The following is a 21,753-nucleotide window of genomic DNA, read 5'->3' on the forward strand; positions in this document are numbered from 1 at the left end:
TAAAAAAAGGGGATGTCAAGGTGTACTGTGAAGGTTTAGTGGGATCCACTATAGAAATAGGAGTTTAACCGAAGCAAATACAGAACATGAAAACCACCAAAAAGCATACAGGCTAGAATAGGATTAAAAAATGCCTTTATTCTATAAAAGTGGCAAATGGTTACACAATATTAAAATATATATACTGAAGTGCGCAAGATAGGACTACAAAAGAAAGCATAAATCATATAATTGTAATCATTAACAGCAACCTCAGAGGAATCGGTACAGAACTGCCTATATAATATATTATCCAGCTATGCCTACCAACTGTGCAAAGTAGCAAAAGATAAATAATAAAGTGAAAATGAGCATACAGAGTTTAAACAACATACAATAGAAAATTGTCAAATAAGGTGTAACAAAGTGCTGAGTGTAAAAGTGTAAAATATCATCAGCCAAAGCCAACCAATGACCAAAACATATATAGAAAAGTTTTTCACACATGTGAGTGTAAAGTGCAAAAGATATCACAGTGGTATATAGTATGCTGAATAAAGTATACAAAAAAAGAGAATCTCAAAGATAAGCAAAGTGTGCGATGATAATGAGGTTTATCTCAGCAATATATATATATATATATATATATATATATATATATGTATATAAGATATACCTAAGGGGTATGTTAAATAAGGTGTACTCCCCAGAATAAATATAAGGTACAATGATGGTGATGGAGGTATTACAGCAATATATATATACTAGATGGTGGCCTGATTCTAACGTATCGGGTATTCTAGAATATGTAGGTAGAATACAGCACAGGCTACGTACTATATTGCACAGTGACGTAGTATATAACACAACCTGGAGAAACTGGAGAGGAGACAATGCACAAACAGAGTCTAATCTAGATAGCAATATAGAAGGATATACACGATTGCGCTCAGCTGGATGGGTTGTGTGCACAAAACCACATATAAGGCTTAAGGCTGCTGTAGAGCCAGGAGGGGATAAATGTATAGGACTGGAGAAACAAATGGGTTACTCTACACTGCCGGGGAGAAAAAAATGAAGGATGCAAATTCAATTTCAGGTAGTTTTATTTGCCAAAGTATTTCAAAGTTTATAACTTCTTCATCAGGACAAACCATATAACTTTGAAACGCATTGACAAATAAAAGCATCTGAAATTGGATTGGCATCCATCATTCTTTCTCCAAGCCTGCGTAGAATAACCCGTTTGTTTCTCCAGTTCTATAGATCAAAAATACAACCTATTTTTTACTTAATTTTTGGGATACTACATATAAAATAGATCATTAGGTTGAAATTGATGGCAATTTTCTTGCTATCCAATTAAATATAAATTAATGTAGAAAAAACATGTAGGGACATATGTTTAGGCTGGTTTCACACTTGCGTTTCAAAACGCATGCATTTAAAAAAAAACGCATGGTGAAAAAACGCATGTAAACGCGTGCAAACGCTGCGTTTTTTGACGCATGCGTTTTTGCATGTGGTGAAAAAAACACGGCGTTTTGACGCGTTTACATACGTTTTTTCATGCGTTTCCGTTTCTTAAACGCATGCTGAGAAATGTGTGACAGCTGCCAAAAATCAAAATAAAGTAAAAAACCCACTATAAACAGAAATAGTTAGGGTTAGGGGTAGGGTTAGGGGTAGGGATCATAACCCTAACCCTAAAGGGATCCTAACCCTAACCCTAACCCTACCCTTAACCCTAAGCCTAAAGCGATCCTAACCCTAACCCTAACCCTAAAGGGTTTAGGGTTAGGGGTAGGGTTAGGGTTAGGGATAGGGATCATAACCCTAACCCTAAAGGGATCCTAACCCTAACCCTACCCCTAACCCTAAGCCTAAAGGGATCCTAACCCTAACCCTAAAGGGAATAAGGTTAGGGGTAGGGTTAGGGATAGGGTTAGGGATAGGGTTAGGATCCCTTTAGGGTTAGGGTTAGGGGTAGGGTTAGGGTTAGGATCCCTTTAGGGTTAGGGGTAGGGTTAGGGTTAGGGATAGGGTTAGGGATAGGGTTAGGATCCCGTTAGGGTTAGGATCCCGTTAGGGTTAGGGTTAGGATCCCTTCATCACCTTTATGGTGGGGGTGGCATATCAGTGTGTTTTGTTTGTTTTTTAATAAAAACGCATGCATTTTTAATGCAAACAAATGCATGTGCTTAAAAACGCATGCGTTTACATAGACATCAATAGGTTTTTTGCCGCGAAAAAATGCATGTGTTTTTTTTGCGGCAAAAAAAAGCCGCAAAAATTACTACATGTTGCATTTTTGCAACACAACGCATGCGGAGAAAAAACGCATGCGTTGCAAAAATGCGTCAAAAAACGCATGCAAAAAAAGCATGCGTTTTTAATGTTAAATAAAGGGGAAAAACGCATGCGTTTTTTTGTGTTTTTTACTGCAAAAATGCAAAAAAAAAACGCAAATGTGAAACCAGCCTTATAATGTCATTGTATTTAACTGCAAGTAATTTCTCATATTTCCTTTACTTAGAATGAAAAAAAACAATTGAATGAAGCAATAATTAAGACTTTCTGATGTTATAAAAAACAATCTACAACTAACTGAAAGAGTACAGTAATTTGGCATTGAACTTGACATTGGTCAATGACTTGTGCAATGTTAAATTATCTTAATCCTCTTAAGTGAAATAACATTCTGTGACAAGTTATGAAGATGGTGCATTGTGAGTCATGATAACCTTTGCTAAATCTACATGTAGACAACTTACTTTTTAATCTGGCATAAAATATTTGACATATATGTTTTTGTATTTGTGTAACAAGTAGTGTTGAGCATTCCGATACCGCAAGTATCGGGTATCGGCCGATATTTGCGGTATCGGAATTCCGATACCGAATTCCGATACTTCCCGCGTATCGGATACTGGAATCGGAAGTTCCCAGAATTCAAACTGCACGCAGCAGCCAATGAGGAATGATTGGAAGTGTGGGCACATCCTGTTTAGCATGGTGGGCATGTAAGTACTGGCAATGCTGTGATTGGCTGCTGAAATGATGTCACTCTGCACTATAAAAAACGCTGCCGCCATTTTGCGCTCACTCTGCTGTGATTTCAGTTAGGGACAGGACGCTGTGTTCTAACTGAGGGCCAGTTGAGCTAGCTAATTGCTTTATTTTCCTTTCCAAAGGCTAATTTAGCAAAACGCTGTGTGTTCTTCACTGTTCACCTTGCTCTTGCCTTGCAGCGCTGTTTTAACAGCGTTCTGCAAGGTCTCTCTGTGTGTGTGTGTGTGCAGCTCACTCTGTAGTCTGTGTGCAGCCATATACCCGGTTGTATTCAGCTCAGGGGGGGTTCACACTGCCTCACACAGTTGTCCTTTTTTGCTCATAGTGCAGCCTGCTGCACATTTTTTCTCAAATTTCCTATTAGTGTTTTTCCACCCGTCTCCAGCTAAAATGTGGAAAAACACTACATAGGATAACCTAGAGGGGGGTTTTTGGGCCTTGCAGCGCCGTTTACGGCTGTCTGCACGGTCTCTGTGTGAGCGCAGCTCGCCCTGTAGTCTGTGTGCAGCTCTAGCCGGTTGGATTCAGCTCAGGGTGCGTTACTGCCTCATACCTTGAAAAACAATTTCCTTTTTTTTCAAATAGTGCAGCCTGTTTAAAATTTAAAAAAAAAAAATCCTATTAGTGTCTTTCCACCCGTCTCCAGCTAAATAGTGGAAAAATACTACATAGGATAACCTAGAGGAGGGTTTTTTGGCCTTGCAGCGCCGTTTACGGCTGTCTGCACGGTCTCTGTGTGAGCGCAGCTCGCCCTGTAGTCTGTGTGCAGCTATAGCCGGTTGGATTCAGCTCAGGGTGCGTTACTGCCTCATACCTTGAAAAACAATTTCCTTTTTTTCAAATAGTGCAGCCTGTTTAAAATTAAAAAAAAAAAAAATTCCTATTAGTGTCTTTCCACCCGTCTCCAGCTAAATAGTGGAAAAACACTACATAGGATAACCTAGAGGAGGGTTTTTTGGCCTTGCAGCGCCGTTTACGGCTGTCTGCACGGTCTCCGTGTGATTTAAACTAGCTCTGTAGCCCGATCTGCACAGAAAAAAGTAAAGTTCACCAAACACAACTTAACACTTGTGTAGGCCACATTTGAAAAATAATAAAGTTTAGTCCACACTTTACAACATTAGTGTTTCTTACACCTGTTAGGAGGAGCATTTCAGGAATAAGCACGCTAAGGCCTTAGTACTTTTCTGCTTATCTTTATCTGTCAACCAAGATGAAGAGGGCAGGGAGTAAGGCACGTGGGCGTGGGCGCGGAGCAGGGAGAGGAGCAAAGAGAGGACGTGGTGATTCTGTGCCTGCTGCGGGCACCGGTGACTCGTCGTCACTCAGTTTCAGCAGGGAACAGTCCTTCATGCGCAGCTTTGTCGGAGAGCGCCGTGCACCGCTGCTGCGTGAAGACCAAATTGAAGCCGTTGTCGGGTGGATGGCAGCTAACGCCTCGGCATCGACTTCAGTTAGTGCCACATCCTCTCAGGCACAGAGCACTGGAGAGCAGCCATCTGTCTCTTCACCACCTGCCAAATTGGCCAGGCAGTCAGAGAGCCCAGGACAGGAGCCGTCTCTACTTCTGTTCTCTGAATCTCTTGGCTTGGAAACAGGGGGCCAGCCAAGCAGCATTGGAGAAATGGAAGAAGAGGCAGTGTGCAGTGATGCCCAACAGCTTTTTCTCTCTGACTCTGAAGAGGCAGGTGGGCCAGTGCCTCCGGTGACCACAGCGCAGTACGCATCTGATGATGAAACTCAGGTACCGCTTTCTGATGCGTACTGTGCTGCCGAGACTACCCAGGAGGAGCAGTTGGTGGCAGAGGGTAGTGGAGATGATGAGGTCCTTGACCCATCGTGGCGTGAGGAACAGGAAGGTGGTGGGAGCAGCTCTGAGGAAGAGCTTCCCCTTACGGGCAAAAGAGGGAGAGGGAGGGGGAAGACTGCGGAGCCTGTAGCCTCCACTTTGGCACCCGTTAGGAGCCTGTCTCTTTCCAAAGCCAAAAAGGGCGCTCCCAAGACTTGCAGTGCCTGGTCCTTTTTTGATACAGTTGCAGATGACATTTGTTTTGTCAAATGCAAGCTGTGTCATCAGAAAGTAAAAAGAGGTAAAAGTGTCAGCAACCTCAATACCACAAATATGTGGAAACATGTGCGGACCAGGCACGCGGTGGAGTTACAGAAACACAGTGAAGACGTAGGCCAACCAACAGCGGCAGCTACCACCTCTTCATCTCGTGTTGCCTCTTCCTCCACTGTTGTCCAGAGACCTAGTGTAATTCCACCCACAGCACCACCTTCCCAGTCATCCTCACACTCCCAGTCTACTCTACAGCCATCGGTAGTACAGGCATGGGAGAAAAGGCGGGCATTCTCGGCCAACCACCCCCGAGCACAGGCTCTGAATGCAGGCATTGCCAAACTGTTGTCCCTGGAAATGCTCTCGTTCAGGCTGGTGGAGACTGACAGCTTCCGTGACTTGATGGCATTGGCAGTCCCACAGTACAAGGTGCCCAGCCGCTTTTACTTCAGCAGGCAGGCTGTCCCTGCCCTGCACAGGCATGTTGAGGCAAACATAAAACATGCGCTACTGAACGCCGTCAGTAGCAAGGTCCACCTCACCACCGATGCGTGGACCAGTCAGCATGGACAGGGGCGATATATTTCCCTCACTGCCCATTGGGTTAATGTTGTTGAGCCAGGTACAGATCGTGCGAGTGGCGCAGGACGTGTCCTGCCCACTCCAAGGATTGCAGGAATCCAGTCTGTACGCATCAACTCCTCCTCTTACACCAGTTCCTCAGATTCCTCTCTGCAGGATCCGTCACAGTCCACCTGCACATGGACCCGTGAACGTTTACCTATGACCGACATGAGCACAGCCGTGGCCAAACGTCAGCAGGCCGTCTTGAAACTAGTTTCATTGGGGCATCGAAGCCACACAGCGCAAGAGCTCTGGAATGCCATCAAGCAGGAGAGCGATGTGTGGTTACTGCCAGCGAATCTCCAGCCAGGCATGGTAGTGTGTGACAATGGCCGAAATCTGGTGGCAGCTTTGGCCCTTGGCAACATCACTCACATCCCATGTCTGGCACATGTGCTCAATTTGGTTGTGTAGAGTTTTCTGAGGGACTATCCGGATCTTGATGCCCTGCTGCACAAGGTCCGCCTAGAGTGTGCTCACTTGCGGCGTTCCAGCTTGGCCAGATCCCGCATTGCTGCTCTGCAGCGCCGATTCCGCCTTCCGGAACACCGCATCATATGTGACCTACCTACCCGGTGGAATTCCACGTTACATATGTTGGAGCGGTTGTGTGAGCAGCAGCAAGCAGTTATGGAGTACCAGCTGCATCAGGCGCAAAGAAGTCGCAGTCAGCGCCGATCAGACTTCACAACCACAGAGTGGGCCACTATGAAGGACGTCTGCCAGGTTTTGCGTCCTTTTGATTATTCCACGCGGATGGCAAGTGCAGATGATGCACTAGTCAGCATGACTGTCCCCCTTATCTGCCTGCTTCAGCAAACTTTGCAAGGGTTAAGGGATGATGTTGTGGAAGAGGTGGAGGATGAGGAGTCACCTTTTCCATCAGCTTCTGGAGAGTCAGCGCCACGTGGTTCCTCACAAAGGGGTACGCAGGGGCCAATTTGTGAGGAGGATGAGGAGGAGTCAATGGAGGAGGAAGAGCTCCGTCCAGAGGAGGGAGCGACACAATTGTCCAGTGGTCAGTGTGTACAGCGAGGGTGGGGTGATGACGAGCGGGCAGAGATCATGTCTCAAGCAGGGGACAGCATTTCTGGGCCAGTTGGCACTCTGCAGCACATGGTGGATTTCATGCTGCAGTGCCTGAGAAACGACCGCCGCATCGACCACATTCTCAACATGCCTGATTATTGGGTGTTCACCCTCCTCGATCCTCGCTACCGGGACAACGTCCAAAACCTCATCCCTGCGTTGACCCGGGAGCGTAAATTGCGGGAGTACCACGACACACTGGTGAATTCCATCATCTTCTCCTGTCCAACTGAGAGGAGTGCTGCTAGTGCTTTACAAAGCAGCTCAGTGCTTCGAGGCAGTGGGGGAGGCTCTGCCCAAAGAGGGAGCAGAAGCAGTGCCTCTGCCCAAGGCAAGCCCAGTATGGCACAACTCTGGCACACTTTTGTGTGCCCGCCCCAAATGTCTACACCATCACCGGCGGCTCCAGTCAGCAGGAGGCAACGGTTCCGTCAGATGGTGACAGACTACATGGCTTGCCCTCTTACTGTACTCCCAGACGGCTCTTCCCCGTTCAAGTTTTGGGTCTCTAAGCTGGATACATGGCCAGAGCTAAGCCAGTATGCATTGGAGGTGCTGGCTTGCCCTGCGGCTAGTGTCTTATCGGAACGTGTCTTTAGTGCCGCAGGTGGTGTACTAACAGACCGTCGCATGCGACTATCCTCCGATAACGTTGACCGGCTTACTTTCCTGAAAATGAACCAGGCCTGGATCTCGCAGGAATTTGCCACTCCTCTGCCTGATTAAGTAATTGGGTGTCATCCAGGTCTCCTGCTGTGTTCATCTTTCTACCACCTGAACTGCTATTCCTGGGCTCCAACACCGCCAGTTGTGGCTCAGAAGTGCACGCTGCACAGTAAAAACATACGACCCAGTGTTATTGGGTTTCAGTAACGTCAGCTGATCCCCAGCTGTGTAGCCGGCAATGTGTCCTGCGACCGCCACGCTGGCACAACAACCTAAATGTAAGGGAACCTGTCCCCCCCCCCCCCCGTCGTTTGTTACTGAAAGAGCCATCTTGTGCAGCAGTAATGCTGCACAAGGAAAAGGTAGCTCTTTTTTTTTAGCTCCTTGCACACGCAGAACTTAACACTTATAAAATGTGTTCACTGATACCGTTATACTGTCCCGGAGCTGGGACTTTCCTTCGCAATGTGACGCAGCACAGCCGTCATTCCTACCCCCTTGGTGCCATGCGCTGCCTCCTCAGCGTTGTTTTAAGCTGTCACGGAGCCTGCGCTGTTCTGTTATCCCTTGGGCATGCCCTATTTGCGCTGCCTGTCTTCTGACATAATTTGGGGTCAGGCTGGCTGCGCCTGTGCGGCCGCGCTGCCCGAGATCCCGCCTTGCTGTGTCTTCTGATTGAGTCACACTGCGGGCCTGGGATCCATGGGCATGCGCAGTGCATATCTTCCCCTCGGGCTCTCGCTCATTTCCCTCCGCCTTCTTTAGACTGTGCGCCGTCAGCTGATCCCTAATAGCATGCCACGGCCGTGACACCGCACAGTCTGAAGAAGAGGGAAGGAGGGGAGTGAGAGTCGAGGATATGCACTGTGCATGTCCATGGTTCCAAGGCCCGCAGTGGGATTACGTTGGACGAGACTGCGAGGTGGGATCTGGAGCAGCGTGGACGCACAGGCAGTAACAGCCTGACACCAAATTATGTCAGAAGACAGGCAGCGCTAATTGGGCATGGCCAAGGGCTAACAGAACAGCGCAGGCTCCATGACAGCTTAAAACAACACTGAGGAGGCAGCGCACGGCACCAAGGGGATAGGAATGTCAGCTGTGCTGTGTCCCATTACGAAGGAAATTCGCACCTCCGGGACGGTTTAACGGTATAAGGGGACACATTTTTAGTGTTTACTTCGGTGTTTGCAAGGAGCATAATTAAAAGAACCACCTTTTCCTTTTGCATCGTTAGTGATGCACAAGATGGCTCTTTCAGCTACAAATGTCTTGGGGGGGGTTAAAGGTTCCCTTTCAACTTGCTCCAATCAGGCTTCGGCCTACACTCTGTTCCTCTGCTCCTCCTGCTGTCCCTGGGCTCTAACACCGCCAGTTGATGCCTGGAAGTGCTGTGTGCACAGTCAACAGTCGCTCCTCTGTTATTGGGGTTCAGTAACGTCAGCTGATCCCCAGCTGTGTGTGCGGCAATACCTCCAATCTGCTCCTCCTGCTGTCCCTGGGCTCTAACACCGCCAGTTGGTGCCTGGAAGTGCTGTGTGCACAGTCAACAGTCGCTCCTCTGTTATTGGGGTTCAGTAACGTCAGCTGATCCCCAGCTGTGTGTGCGGCAATACCTCCAATCTGCTCCTCCTGCTGTCCCTGGGCTCTAACACCGCCAGTTGGTGCCTGGAAGTGCTGTGTGCACAGTCAACAGTCGCTCCTCTGTTATTGGGGTTCAGTAACGTCAGCTGATCCCCAGCTATGTATCCGGCAACGTGTCATGCGACCGCCACGCTGGCACAACTAAAATGTAAGGGGACCTGTCCCCCCCCCCCCTAGGCGTTTGTTACTGAAAGAGCCACCATGTGCAGCACTAATACTGCACAAGGGAAAGGTCGCTCTTGAAATTATGCTCCTTGCAAACGCTGAACTACACACTCATGTAATGTGTCCCCTCACACCGTCCAACCGTCCCGGAGGTGGGACTTTCCTTTGTAATGTGACGCAGCACAGCCGTCATTGCTACCCCCTTGGCACCGTGCGCTGCCTCCTTAGCGTTGTTTGATTCCGTCATGGACCCTGCGCTGTTATGTTATCCCTTGGCCATGCACAGTTTGCGCTGCCCGTCCTCTGACATCATTTGTTGTCGTCCTGGCTGCGCCTGTGCGTCCACGCTGCCCGAAATCACACCTCGCAGTGTCGTCTAATGTGATCCCACAGTGGGCCTGGTATCCATGGCCATGCGCAGTGTATCTACTAGCCTCTCACTCCCCTTCTTCCCGCTTCTTCAGACTAGGCGGCGTCAGCTGATCCCTAATAGCATGCCACGGCCGTGACGCCGCACAGTCTGAAGAAGCAGGAAGGAGGTGAGTGAGAGGCGATGATATGCACTGCGCATGCCCATGGATCCCTGGCCCGCAGTGGGACTACATTAGATGACACTGCAAGGTTTGATCTCGGGCAGCTTGGACGCACAGGCACTGCCAGCCTGACACCTACATGATGTCAGAAGACGGCCACCGCTAACTGTGCATGGCCAAGGGATAACATTACAGCGCGGGCTCCGTAACAGAACCAAACAACGTTGAGGAGGTGGCGCCCGGCACCAAGGGGGTTGGAATGACGGCTGTGCTGTGTCACATTACAAAGGAAAGTCCCACTTCCGGGATGGTTTGACGGTGTGAGGGGACACATTATATGAGTGTGTACTTCAGCGTTTGCAAGGAGCATAATTTTCGGAGCCACCATTTTCCATGTGCAGTATTACTGCTGTACAAGATGGCTCTTTCAGCAACAAATGCCTGGGGGGGGGGGGGGTTAAAGGTTCCCTTTCAACTTGCTCCACTGCAGGCTTCGGCCTACACTCTGCTCCTCTTTGATTCCCTGGGTTTCAACACTGTCAGTTGCCACCTGGAAGTGTTGTCTACACAGAAAAAACACTAGGTGATGTGTCAGTGGGGTTCAGCACCGCCAGCTGTTCCCCTGCTGTGTAGTCGGCAACGTGTCCAGCACAAGCCACGCTGGCACAACAGAACAAAAGCTGCCACCAGTGCAGGCTTCGGCCTACACTCTGCTCCTCTCCTCCTCCTGCTGACCCTGGGCTCAAACACCGCTAGTTTTTGCCCGGAAGTGCTAGCTGCACAGAGAAAAACACCAGCCAATGTGTTAGAGGGGTTTCAGCAACGCCAGCTGTTCCCCTGCTGTGTAGCCGGCAACGTGACCTGCAAACGCCACGCAGGCACATGAACTGAAATTAAAGGGAACCTGGCCCCACCCCCCCAGGTGTTTCTATGTATAACAGCCACCTAGTACAGCAGTACTGCTGCATTTGTACAAGGTGGCTGACTTTTTCTCCTTGCCCACGTTGAACTCAACACGTACAAAATGTGTCTCATTGAGACCATTCCACTGTCCCTGAGGTGTGACTTTCCTTTCTAATGATACGCAGCACCCCCCTTGGTAGCGTTTCCCGTCTTTTGTTATCATGGTTAGCTGGCTGCGCCTGTGCATCCGCCCTGCTAGAAACAACGCCCCTCGTTGTCATATTTATTTTGTCAGCGAGGGTGTGGTTTATGGGCACGAGTAGTGCATATGTTCGCCTGTCTTAACTCATCTCCTTCCGCCTTCTTCAGACTGTGCGGCCTCCTGGCCGTGGTAGGCGATAAGGGATCAGCTGAGGCCGCCCAGTCTGAAGCAGGTGTAAGGACATGTGTGAGCGGCAAACCTATTTACTGCACAAGGCCACGAATCCCAGCCACGCAGTGTGATTTTTTGAAAACACACTGTGGGTCTGGGATTCATGTGCATCGCTAACCGCAACGGCCGACATGAAATGAGGTCAGAAGACAGGAAGCGCTCACAGCGCATGGCCAAGGGATCACAATAGCGCAGACTCCTGTACAGCAAATATCAACGCTCAGGAATCTGCGCCCAGCAGCTAGGTGTAAATTTTGACACCTGTGCTGCATCTCCTTAAAAAGACAAGTCACGCCTCCACTACTGTTTGACAGTATAGTGGGCTAAATAGTGTACGTGTTTTATTCAGCGTGTGCAAGGAGCAAATTAAATAGAGCAACCTTTTACTTGTGCAGCATTAATGCTGCACAAGGTGTAGCTCTTGTACCTTGCAACACCTGAGGGGGGGTTAAAGGTAACCTTTGAAATTGGTTCAACTAGGCTTCGGCCTACACTCTGCTCCTCTCCTGCTGACCCTGGGCTAAAACACCGCTAGTTTTTGCCCGGAACTGCTAGCTGCACAGAGAAAAACACCAGTCAATGTGTTAGTGGGGTTCAGCACAGCCAGCTGTTCCCCTGCTGTGTAGTCGGCATCATGTCCAGCACAAGCCACGCTGGCACAACTGACCAAAAGCTGCCACCAGTGCAGGCTTCGGCCTACACTCTGCTCCTCTCCTCCTCCTGCTGACCCTGGGCTCAAACACCGCCAGTTTCTGCCCGGAAGTGCTAGCTGCACAGAGAAAAACACCCACCATTGTGTCAGTGGGGTTCAGCACCGCCAGCTGTTCCCCCGCTGTGTAGCCGGCATCGTGTCCAGCACAAGCCACGCTGGCACAACTGACCAAAAGCTGCCACCAGTGCAGGCTTCGGCCTACACTCTGCTCCTCTCCTCCTCCTGCTGACCCTGGGCTCAAACACCTCCAGTTTCTGCCCGGAAGTGCTAGCTGCACAGAGAAAAACACCAGCCAATGTGTTAGTGGGGTTCAGCACCGCCAGCTGTTCCCCTGCTGTGTAGCTTGCATCGTGTCCAGCACAAGCCACGCTGGCACAACCGACCAAAAGCTGCCACCAGTGCAGGCTTCGGCCTACACTCTGCTCCTCTCCTCCTCCTGCTGACCCTGGGCTCTAACACCGCCAGTTTTTGCCCGGACATGCGAGCTGCACAGAGAAAAACACCAGTCAATGTGTCAGTGGGGTTCAGCAACGCCAGCTGTTCCCCTGCTGTGTAGCTTGCAACGTGACCTGCAAACGCCACGCAGGCACATGAACTGAAATTGAAGGGAGCCTGCCCCCCACCCCCAGGTGTTTCTATGTATAACAGCCACCTTGTACAGCAGTACTGCTGCATTTGTACAAGGTGGCTGACTTTTTCTCCTTGCCCACGTGGAACTCAACACGTACAAAATGTGTCTCATTGAGACCATTCCACTGTCCCTGAGGTGTGACTTTCCTTTCTAATGATACGCAGCACCACCCTTGTTAGCGCTGCCCGTCTTTTGACATCATTGGTTAGCTGGCTGCGCCTGTGCGTCTGCCCTGCTCGAAACAACGCCCCTCGGTGTCTTATTTTTTGGACAGCGAGGGTGTGATTGATGGGCATGTGCAGTGCATATGTTTGCCTGTGTTCACTCATCTCCTTCCGCCTTCTTCAGACTGGGTGTCCTCATGGCCGCGGCAGGCGATAAGGGATCAGATGAGGCCGCCCAGTCTGAAGCAGGTGTAAGGACATGTGTGAGCGGCAAACCTATTTACTGCACAAGGCCACGAATCCCAGCCACGCAGTGTGATTTTTTGAAAACACACTGTGGGTCTGGGATTCATGTCCATCGCTAACCGCAACGGCCGACATGAAATGAGGTCAGAAGACAGGAAGCCCTCAGTCACAGCGCATGGCCAAGGGATCACAATAGCGCAGACTCCTGTACAGCAAATAACAACGCTCAGGAATCTGCGCCCAGCAGCTAGGTGTAAATTTTGACACCTGTGCTGCATCTCCTTAAAAAGACAAGTCACGCCTCCACTACTGTTTGACAGTATAGTGGGCTAAATAGTGTACGTGTTTTATTCAGCGTGTGCAAGGAGCAAATTAAATAGAGCAACCTTTTACTTGTGCAGCATTAATGCTGCACAAGGTGTGGCTCTTGTACCTTGCAACACCTGAGGGGGGGTTAAAGGTAACCTTTGAAATTGGTTCAACTAGGCTTCGGCCTACACTCTGCTCCTCTCCTGCTGACCCTGGGCTCAAACACCGCTAGTTTTTGCCCGGAACTGCTAGCTGCACAGAGAAAAACACCAGTCAATGTGTTAGTGGGGTTCAGCACCGCCAGCTGTTCCCCCGCTGTGTAGCCGGCATCGTGTCCAGCACAAGCCACGCTGGCACAACTGACCAAAAGCTGCCACCAGTGCAGGCTTCGGCCTACACTCTGCTCCTCTCCTCCTCCTGCTGACCCTGGGCTCAAACACCTCCAGTTTCTGCCCGGAAGTGCTAGCTGCACAGAGAAAAACACCAGCCAATGTGTTAGTGGGGTTCAGCACCGCCAGCTGTTCCCCTGCTGTGTAGCCGGCATCGTGTCCAGCACAAGCCACGCTGGCACAACCGACCAAAAGCTGCCACCAGTGCAGGCTTCGGCCTACTTTCTGCTCCTCTCCTCCTCCTGCTGACCCTGGGCTCAAACACCGCGAGTTTTTGCCTGGAACTGCTAGCTGCACAGAGAAAAACACCAGCCAATGTGTTAGTGGGGTTCAGCACCGCCAGCTGTTCCCCTGCTGTGTAGCCGGCAACGTGTCCTGCAAACGCCACGCAGGCACATGAACTGAAATTGAAGGGAGCCTGCCCCCCACCCCCAGGTGTTTCTATGTATAACAGCCATCTTGTACAGCAGTACTGCTGCATTTGTACAAGGTGGCTGACTTTTTTCTCCTTGCCCACGTGGAACTCAACACGTACAAAATGTGTCTCATTAGAGACCATTCCACTGTCCCTGAGGTGTGACTTTCCTTTCTAATGACACGCAGCACCCCCATTGTTAGCGCTGCCCGTCTTCTGACATCATTGGTTGGCTGGCTGTGCCTGTGCGTCCGCCCTGCCTGACACAACGCCCCTCGTTGTCTCATATATTTTGACTGCGAGGGTGTGATTGATGGGCACGAGCATTGCATATGTTCCCCTGTCTTCACTCCCCTCCTTCCGCCTTCTTCTGACTGTGCGGCCTCATGGCCGCGGCATGCGATAAGGGATCAGCTGAGGCCGCCCAGTCTGAAGCAGGTGTAAGGACATGTGTGAGCGGCGAACATATTTACTGCACAAGGCCACGAATCCCAGCACCGCAGTGTGACTTTAGGAAAAGGCACTGTGGGTCTGGGATTTATGGCCATCGTTAACCGCACCGGCCAACATGAAATGAGGTCATGAGACGGCCTGCACTAACAGGGTATTGCCAAGGGATAACACAAGAGCGCAGTTTCCTGTACTGCAAATAACAACGGTAAGGAATCTGCGCCCAGCACCTAGGTGTAAATTTGTACACCTGTGCTGCGTCTCCTTAAAAAGACAAGTCACGCCTCCACTACTGTTTGACAGTATAATGGGCTAAATAGTGTACGTGTTTTATTCAGCGTGTGCAAGGAGCAAAATTAAGAGAGCAACCTTTGACTTGTGCATCATTAATGCAGTTCAAGGTGTGGCTCTTGTACCTTGCAACACCTGAGGGGGGGTTAAAGGTTACCTTTGAAATTGGTTCAACTAGGCTTCGGCCTACACTCTGCTCCTCTCCTCCTCCTGCTGACCCTGGGCTATAACACCGCCAGTTGTAGCCTGGAAGTGCTAGCTGCACAGAGAAAAACACCAGCCAATGTGTTAGTGGGGTTCAGCACCGCCAGCTGTTCCCCTGCTGTGTAGCCGGCATCGTGTCCAGCACAAGCCACGCTGGCACAACCGACCAAAAGCTGCCACCAGTGCAGGCTTCGGCCTACACTCTGCTCCTCTCCTCCTCCTGCTGACCCTGGGCTCAAACACCGCTAGTTTTTGCCTGGAACTGCTAGCTGCACAGAGAAAAACACCAGTCAATGTGTTAGTGGGGTTCAGCACCGCCAGCTGTTCCCCTGCTGTGTAGTCGGCATCGTGTCCAGCACAAGCCACGCTGGCACAACTGACCAAAAGCTGCCACCAGTGCAGGCTTCGGCCTACACTCTGCTCCTCTCCTCCTCCTGCTGACCCTGGGCTCAAACACCTCCAGTTTCTGCCCGGAAATGCTAGCTGCACAGAGAAAAACACCAGCCAATGTGTTAGTGGGGTTCAGCACCGCCAGCTGTTCCCCTGCTGTGTAGCCGGCAACGTGTCCTGCAAACGCCACGCAGGCACATGAACTGAAATTGAAGGGAGCCTTCCCCCCACCCCCAGGTGTTTCTATGTATAACAGCCACCTTGTACAGCAGTACTGCTGCATTTGTACAAGGTGGCTGACTTTTTTCTCCTTGCCCACGTGGAACTCAACACGTACAAAATGTGTCTCATTAGAGACCATTTCACTGTCCCTGAGGTGTGACTTTCCTTTCTAATGACACGCAGCACCCCCATTGTTAGCGCTGCCCGTCTTCTGACATCATTGGTTGGCTGGCTGTGCCTGTGCGTCCGCCCTGCCCGACACAATGCCCCTCGTTGTCTCATATATTTTGACTGCGAGGGTGTGATTGATGGGCACGAGCAGTGCATATGTTCCCCTGTCTTCACTCCCCTCCTTCCGCCTTCTTCTGACTGTGCGGCCTCATGGCCGCGGCATGCGATAAGGGATCAGCTGAGGCCGCCCAGTCTGAAGCAGGTGTAAGGACATGTGTGAGCGGCGAACATATTTACTGCACAAGGCCACGAATCCCAGCACCGCAGTGTGACTTTAGGAAAAGGCACTGTGGGTCTGGGATTTATGGCCATCGTTAACCGCACCGGCCAACATGAAATGAGGTCATAAGACGGGCAGCTCTAACAGGGCATTGCCAAGGGATAACACAAGAGTGCTGACTCCTGTACAGCAAATAACAACGCTCAGGAAGCTGCGCCAAGCACCAAGGCGTTATTTGGGACACCTGTGCTGCGTCTCCTTAAAAAGCCAAGTCACGCATCCACTACAGTTTGACTGTAGAATGGGCAAAATTGTGTACGTCTTTCATTCAGCGTGTGCAAGTAGACAAATTAATAGAGCAACCTTTCACTTGTGCAGCATTAATACTGCACAAGGTGTGTCTCTTGTACTTTGTAACACCTGAGGGGGGGTTAAAGGTTTCCTTTGAAATTGGTTCAACTAGGCTTCGGCCTACACTCTGCTCCTCTCCTCCTCCTGCTTCACCACGGGCTCTAACATCGCTAGTTTTTGCCCGCAAGTGCTAGCTGCACAGAGAAAAACACCCGCCATTGTGTTAGTGGGGTTCAGGAACGCCAGCTGTTCCCACACTGTGTAGCCGGCAAAGTGTCCTGCAAACGCAACGCTGACACAAAGCTGCCTCCAGTGCAGGCTTCGGCCTACACTCTGCTCCCCCTGCTTACCCTTTGCTCCAGCACCGCTAGTTGGGGCTCTAGGAAGACAATCTTTAATAGGCAACGCATCTGGGTTCCAGCACCGCCAGCTGGTTCTCGGCAGTGTTTTTGTCACAGGTACTCCCTCGTGCCAAACCTGGTTTCAGCACCGTCAGCTGTTTCCGGGTTGTGTCAAACTCGCTGAGACGCCTATGCTTGCCCCGTCGTGTTGCGGTCGGGTTAGCCAACTCCAGGGTGCCTGCAGTTTAGGAGCTTCCTATGTGGGCTGCGTGAACTGGTAGTCAAGGCTGGTTCTGTAGTGCCAGTAGGCCCAGCTCCCCCTGTAGGACTGTTGGGGTTCGGTAACTGCGGCTGCCTCGCGGCCTAGCTGTTCTCTCCTCTCCTGTGGGCCTTCGGGTCCACCACCTGGTTCCAGCACCGTCAGCTGGTTCCAGGCCGAGCCTTTGGCTTAGGTGCCTCCTCCTGGGTATCCGAGTTCCGCCAACGTCAGGCGGTCCTTGGTAGTGCTTTTAAGCGCGGGCACCTACAGCTTAGTAACCGGGTTCCAGCACCGCCAGCTGGTCCTCGGTCGTGCCATTGGCTCTTGCACACTGGGGCAACGCATCTGGGTTCCAGCACCGCCAGCTGGTTCTCGGCAGTGTTCTTGACACAGGTACTCCCTCATGCCAAGCCTGGTTTCAGCACCGTCAGCTGTTTCCGGGTTGTGTCAAGCTCACTGAGACGCCTATGCTTGCCCCGTCGTGGTGCGGTCGGGTTAGCCAACTCCAGGGTGCCTCCAGTTTAGGAGCTTCCTATGTGGGCTGCGTGAACTGGTAGTCAAGGCTGGTTCTGTAGTGCCAGTAGGCCCAGCTCCCCCTGTAGGACTGTTGGGGTTCGGTAACTGCGGATGCCTCGCGGCCTAGCTGTTCTCTCCTCTCCTGTGGGCCTTCGGGTCCACCACCTGGTTCCAGCACCGTCAGCTGGTTCCAGGCCGAGCCTTTGGCTTAGGTGCCTCCTCCTGGGTATCCGAGTTCCGCCAACGTCAGGCGGTCCTTGGTAGTGCTTTTAAGCGCGGGCACCTACAGCTTAGTAACCGGGTTCCAGCACCGCCAGCTTGTCCTCGGTCGTGCCATTGGCTCTTGCACACTGGGGCAACGCATCTGGGTTCCAGCACCGCCAGCTGGTTCTCGGCAGTGTTCTTGACACAGGTACTCCCTCGTACCAAGCCTGGTTTCAGCACCGTCAGCTGTTTCCGGGTTGTGTCAAGCTCACTGAGACGCCTATGCTTGCCCCGTCGTGGTGCGGTCGGGTTAGCCAACTCCAGGGTGCCTCCTGTTTAGGAGCTTCCTATGTGGGCTGCGTGAACTGGTAGTCAAGGCTGGTTCTGTAGTGCCAGTAGGCCCAGCTCCCCCTGTAGGACTGTTGGGGTTCGGTAACTGCGGCTGCCTCGCGGCCTAGCTGTTCTCTCCTCTTCTGTGGGCCTTCAGGTCCACCACCTGGTTCCAGCACCGTCAGCTGGTTCTCGGCAGTGTCTTTTGCTCTTGTACCTTCTGCTCCCCATCCTGGTTCCAGTACCGTCAGCTGGTTCCGGGCAGAGCCTTTGGCTTAGGTGTCTCCTTCTGGGTATCCAAGTTCCACCAACGTCAGGTGGTCCTTGGTAGTTCTTTCAGGCACGGGTACCTCCTGCTTAGTAACCGGGTTCCAGTAACGTCAGCTGGTCCTCGGTAGTTCCATTGGCTCTTGGACCTTCGGCTACCCATCCGGGTTCCAGTACCGTCAGCTGGTTCTCGGCAGTGTCTTTTGCTCTTGTACCTTCTGCTCCCCATCCTGGTTCCAGTACCGTCAGCTGGTTCCGGGCAGAGCCTTTGGCTTAGGTGCCTCCTTCTGGGTATCCGAGTTCCGCCAACGTCAGGCGGTCCTTGGTAGTGCTTTTTAGCACGGGTACCTCCTGCTTAGTAACCGGGTTCCAGTAACGTCAGCTGGTCCTCGGTAGTTCCATAGGCTCTTGAACCTTCGGGTAGCCATCCGAGTTCCAGTTCCATCAGCTGGTTCTTGGCATTTTCTCAGCCTTCTTGTACCTTCTGCTACATTTCCAAGTTGAAGACCCTAAAGTCGACGACCCGGAAGACAGACCACCCCGATGACGACGACGACGACGACGACGGCGGAGACGACGACGGCGGAGACGACGACGGCTGAGACGACGACGGCGGAGATGACGACACTGGAGACGACTACCCTGGAGACGACGACATGGAAGACCGAGAAGCAGAAGAACAAGAGGCTGCAGAACAAAGAGCAGAAGAACATTAAGCATAAGACTTAATATCAGAGCAAAAGATATTATCTAAATTATATGCAGAAGAAGACTAAGCAGTGTATGGGGGTGAGTCCGTTCCTCCTCGTGGTGCCCCTGGATAAAGCCTGATGCTGCAGGCCAAACTGAACGCGGACAAATGTAACTTTTGTGACTGGCAGAACGGAAGGTGTAATCTTCCAACTTTTATAGATAACAACTACGGGAATGACTGTCACAAATGAGAATATGATGAAGAAGTAGAATAGGAAGAATAATAACAGTGGAATAAAAAGAATATGTAGAATAGGAAGAATAATAATAGTTGAATAAAATGAATATGAAGAATGTAATAAAAAAAATTAAAAAAAAGTAAAGGATGAAGAAGAAGATGAATAAGGTGAAGAAGAAGTTGATGTCAAAGATGCTGATGATGATGAAGATGAAAGTGTGGGAAAAGAAAAAAAAAAAGAAAAAAAAGAAGGGGAAGGGCGTGGAATAGTGAAACATCAATATCTGACAAAATTAAAAAAAAAATTTACATAGTCAATATCTTTGTCACTCCGAACGTCTTAAAAAAAAACAAAAAACATGCTATTCTATTTGATTGGGATAAACCTCTATAACTTTAATGTCTCCGCCACCTCCCCAAATACATCCGGCATTATTTTTAGTTGTTTTCCTTCATGTAGAATGAACCTACAAGGCAAGAAAGGGTTTATTTTAATTCCGATATTTTGGTCCCATTGACTTGCATTGGGATCGGGTATCGGTATCGGCGATATCCGATATTTTTTGAATATCGGCCGATCCAATCCGATACCGATACTTTCCGATATCGGAAGGTTTCGCTCAACACTAGTAACAAGCCTTTTGACTTGATTTTTAATGACTACTGTAGTAAACTTTAGACTATTTGATGTGCATTCTGTTGGAGCTAGAATTTCCAAACAAAACTTGGCTTTTTATAATGAAATAGCATTTTTAATAATTGTTTTGCACATTGATGCACAAGGCTTTTCTAGGCTAACTAGGCTTTTCTTTTTCCAGGGCGATTTTTTTAATCATGATAGCTAAGGTAAAGTGGCTTATTGGTGCTACTCTTAGCAACCAGCACCAGGTGCATGCCTTGCCACTCTATATTTGAACTTCTAATCATGAAAAAACTAAAATATGACATAACAGTAAGAGTTCAAAGCTGATCCAGAATATATTATGGTTGTTTGAGTTTATTTGAATAATTGATCAACAATATTAATGTATACTGGTGAATTATGTGGACCAAATGCTTAAAAACATCCTAATGGCAGTGGTAAGTGATGTCACAAGCCAGTACAAAAGTTAGTTTGAAAACTTTCCTCATGTGAACACGAATCACTAAATCTTTACATACAAGGCATTCAAAGGAATCCCTATAGCTAGAGAGTAATTTGTATTTGACAGCAATGACATTTGCAAAAGCACCACTGAGATAACATTTCAAGTAATTAAACCTGTCTATTGAGGGTAAGCTCATTGTTATGGATTGCAGCTTCACACTTTGTCTAGAATCCTTGCCAATAGATAATTTCTCATGAGAATTTCTCTATCACTAGTTTTGGGAATTCCCACTTAATATTTAATCTACATATGTGAATATATTGTACTATTTGTAGTAATGCTATTTGCTGTTGGTAGTTTTGCCACATCATTGTTAAAATACTGTACATTTAGAAGGATTTGCAGCTTATGCTTATTTTATTTATCGTGTTGACAATCAATGCAGATATCAGATTACTGGAGGAGCTGGTCAGCGAAGGAAAGGAATAAGAAGGGAAAGAAGCAATGTAAAGAGGAAAGAATGAAGATAATGTCATCTATTTCCCAATTATTTGTACCGTTCTCTGGCAAAATAGTGCAAATTTATTTGTGTAACACACCACTTACAAAGAAGGCTAATTTAATGGCTACAGTGCATAATAATACTAACTAGTCCCAAAAATGGAGCCCAAAAGATGCTTCAGAAGTTGCATGCTAGGAGATTTAGATTAAAAGGATTGATATGGATAGGATGGTGAAGACCTCCAAATGAGTGAAATGCCCTAAGGCATTTGCTCGTTTTGCTGAAACATTAAGCACACCCTAATAAAAGAAGTATGTATGTGGTTATTTATACAGCGCTGGCAAAAATTAAGAGACCACCACATCAAACCCCTGTCATGGGCAGCCCAATCTCCAGACCTGAACCCCATTGAAAACCTCTGTAATGTAATCAAGAGGATGATGGATAGTCGTAAACCATTAAACAAAGAAGAACTGCTTATATTTTTGCGCCAGAAGCAGTGTGAAAGACTGGTGGAAAGCATGCCAAGACGTATGAAAGCTGTGATTAAAAATCATGGTTATTCCACAAAATATTGATCTCTGAACTCTTCCTGAGGTAAAACATTAGTATTGTTGTTTCTAAATGATTATGAACTTGTTTTCTTTGCATTATTTGAGGTCTGAAAGCCCTGTTTGTTTTTAATTTTGACTATTTTTCTTTGTCACAAAAAAAATGCAAAAAACTATTGCTTGGAAATTCTGAGACGTTGTCAGAAGTTTATAGAATAAAAGAGCAATTTACATTTTACTCAATAATATACCTATATATATAAAAATCGGACAAACTAAACATTTTGCTGTGGTCTCTTAAAGTTTCCCAGAGCTGTATATTATCCATATCAATTATTCATATACAGTTGTGCTCAAAAGTTTACATAC

This window comes from Ranitomeya imitator, chromosome 5 (genome assembly GCF_032444005.1).
Source record: "Ranitomeya imitator isolate aRanImi1 chromosome 5, aRanImi1.pri, whole genome shotgun sequence".
Lineage (NCBI taxonomy): Eukaryota > Metazoa > Chordata > Amphibia > Anura > Dendrobatidae > Ranitomeya > Ranitomeya imitator.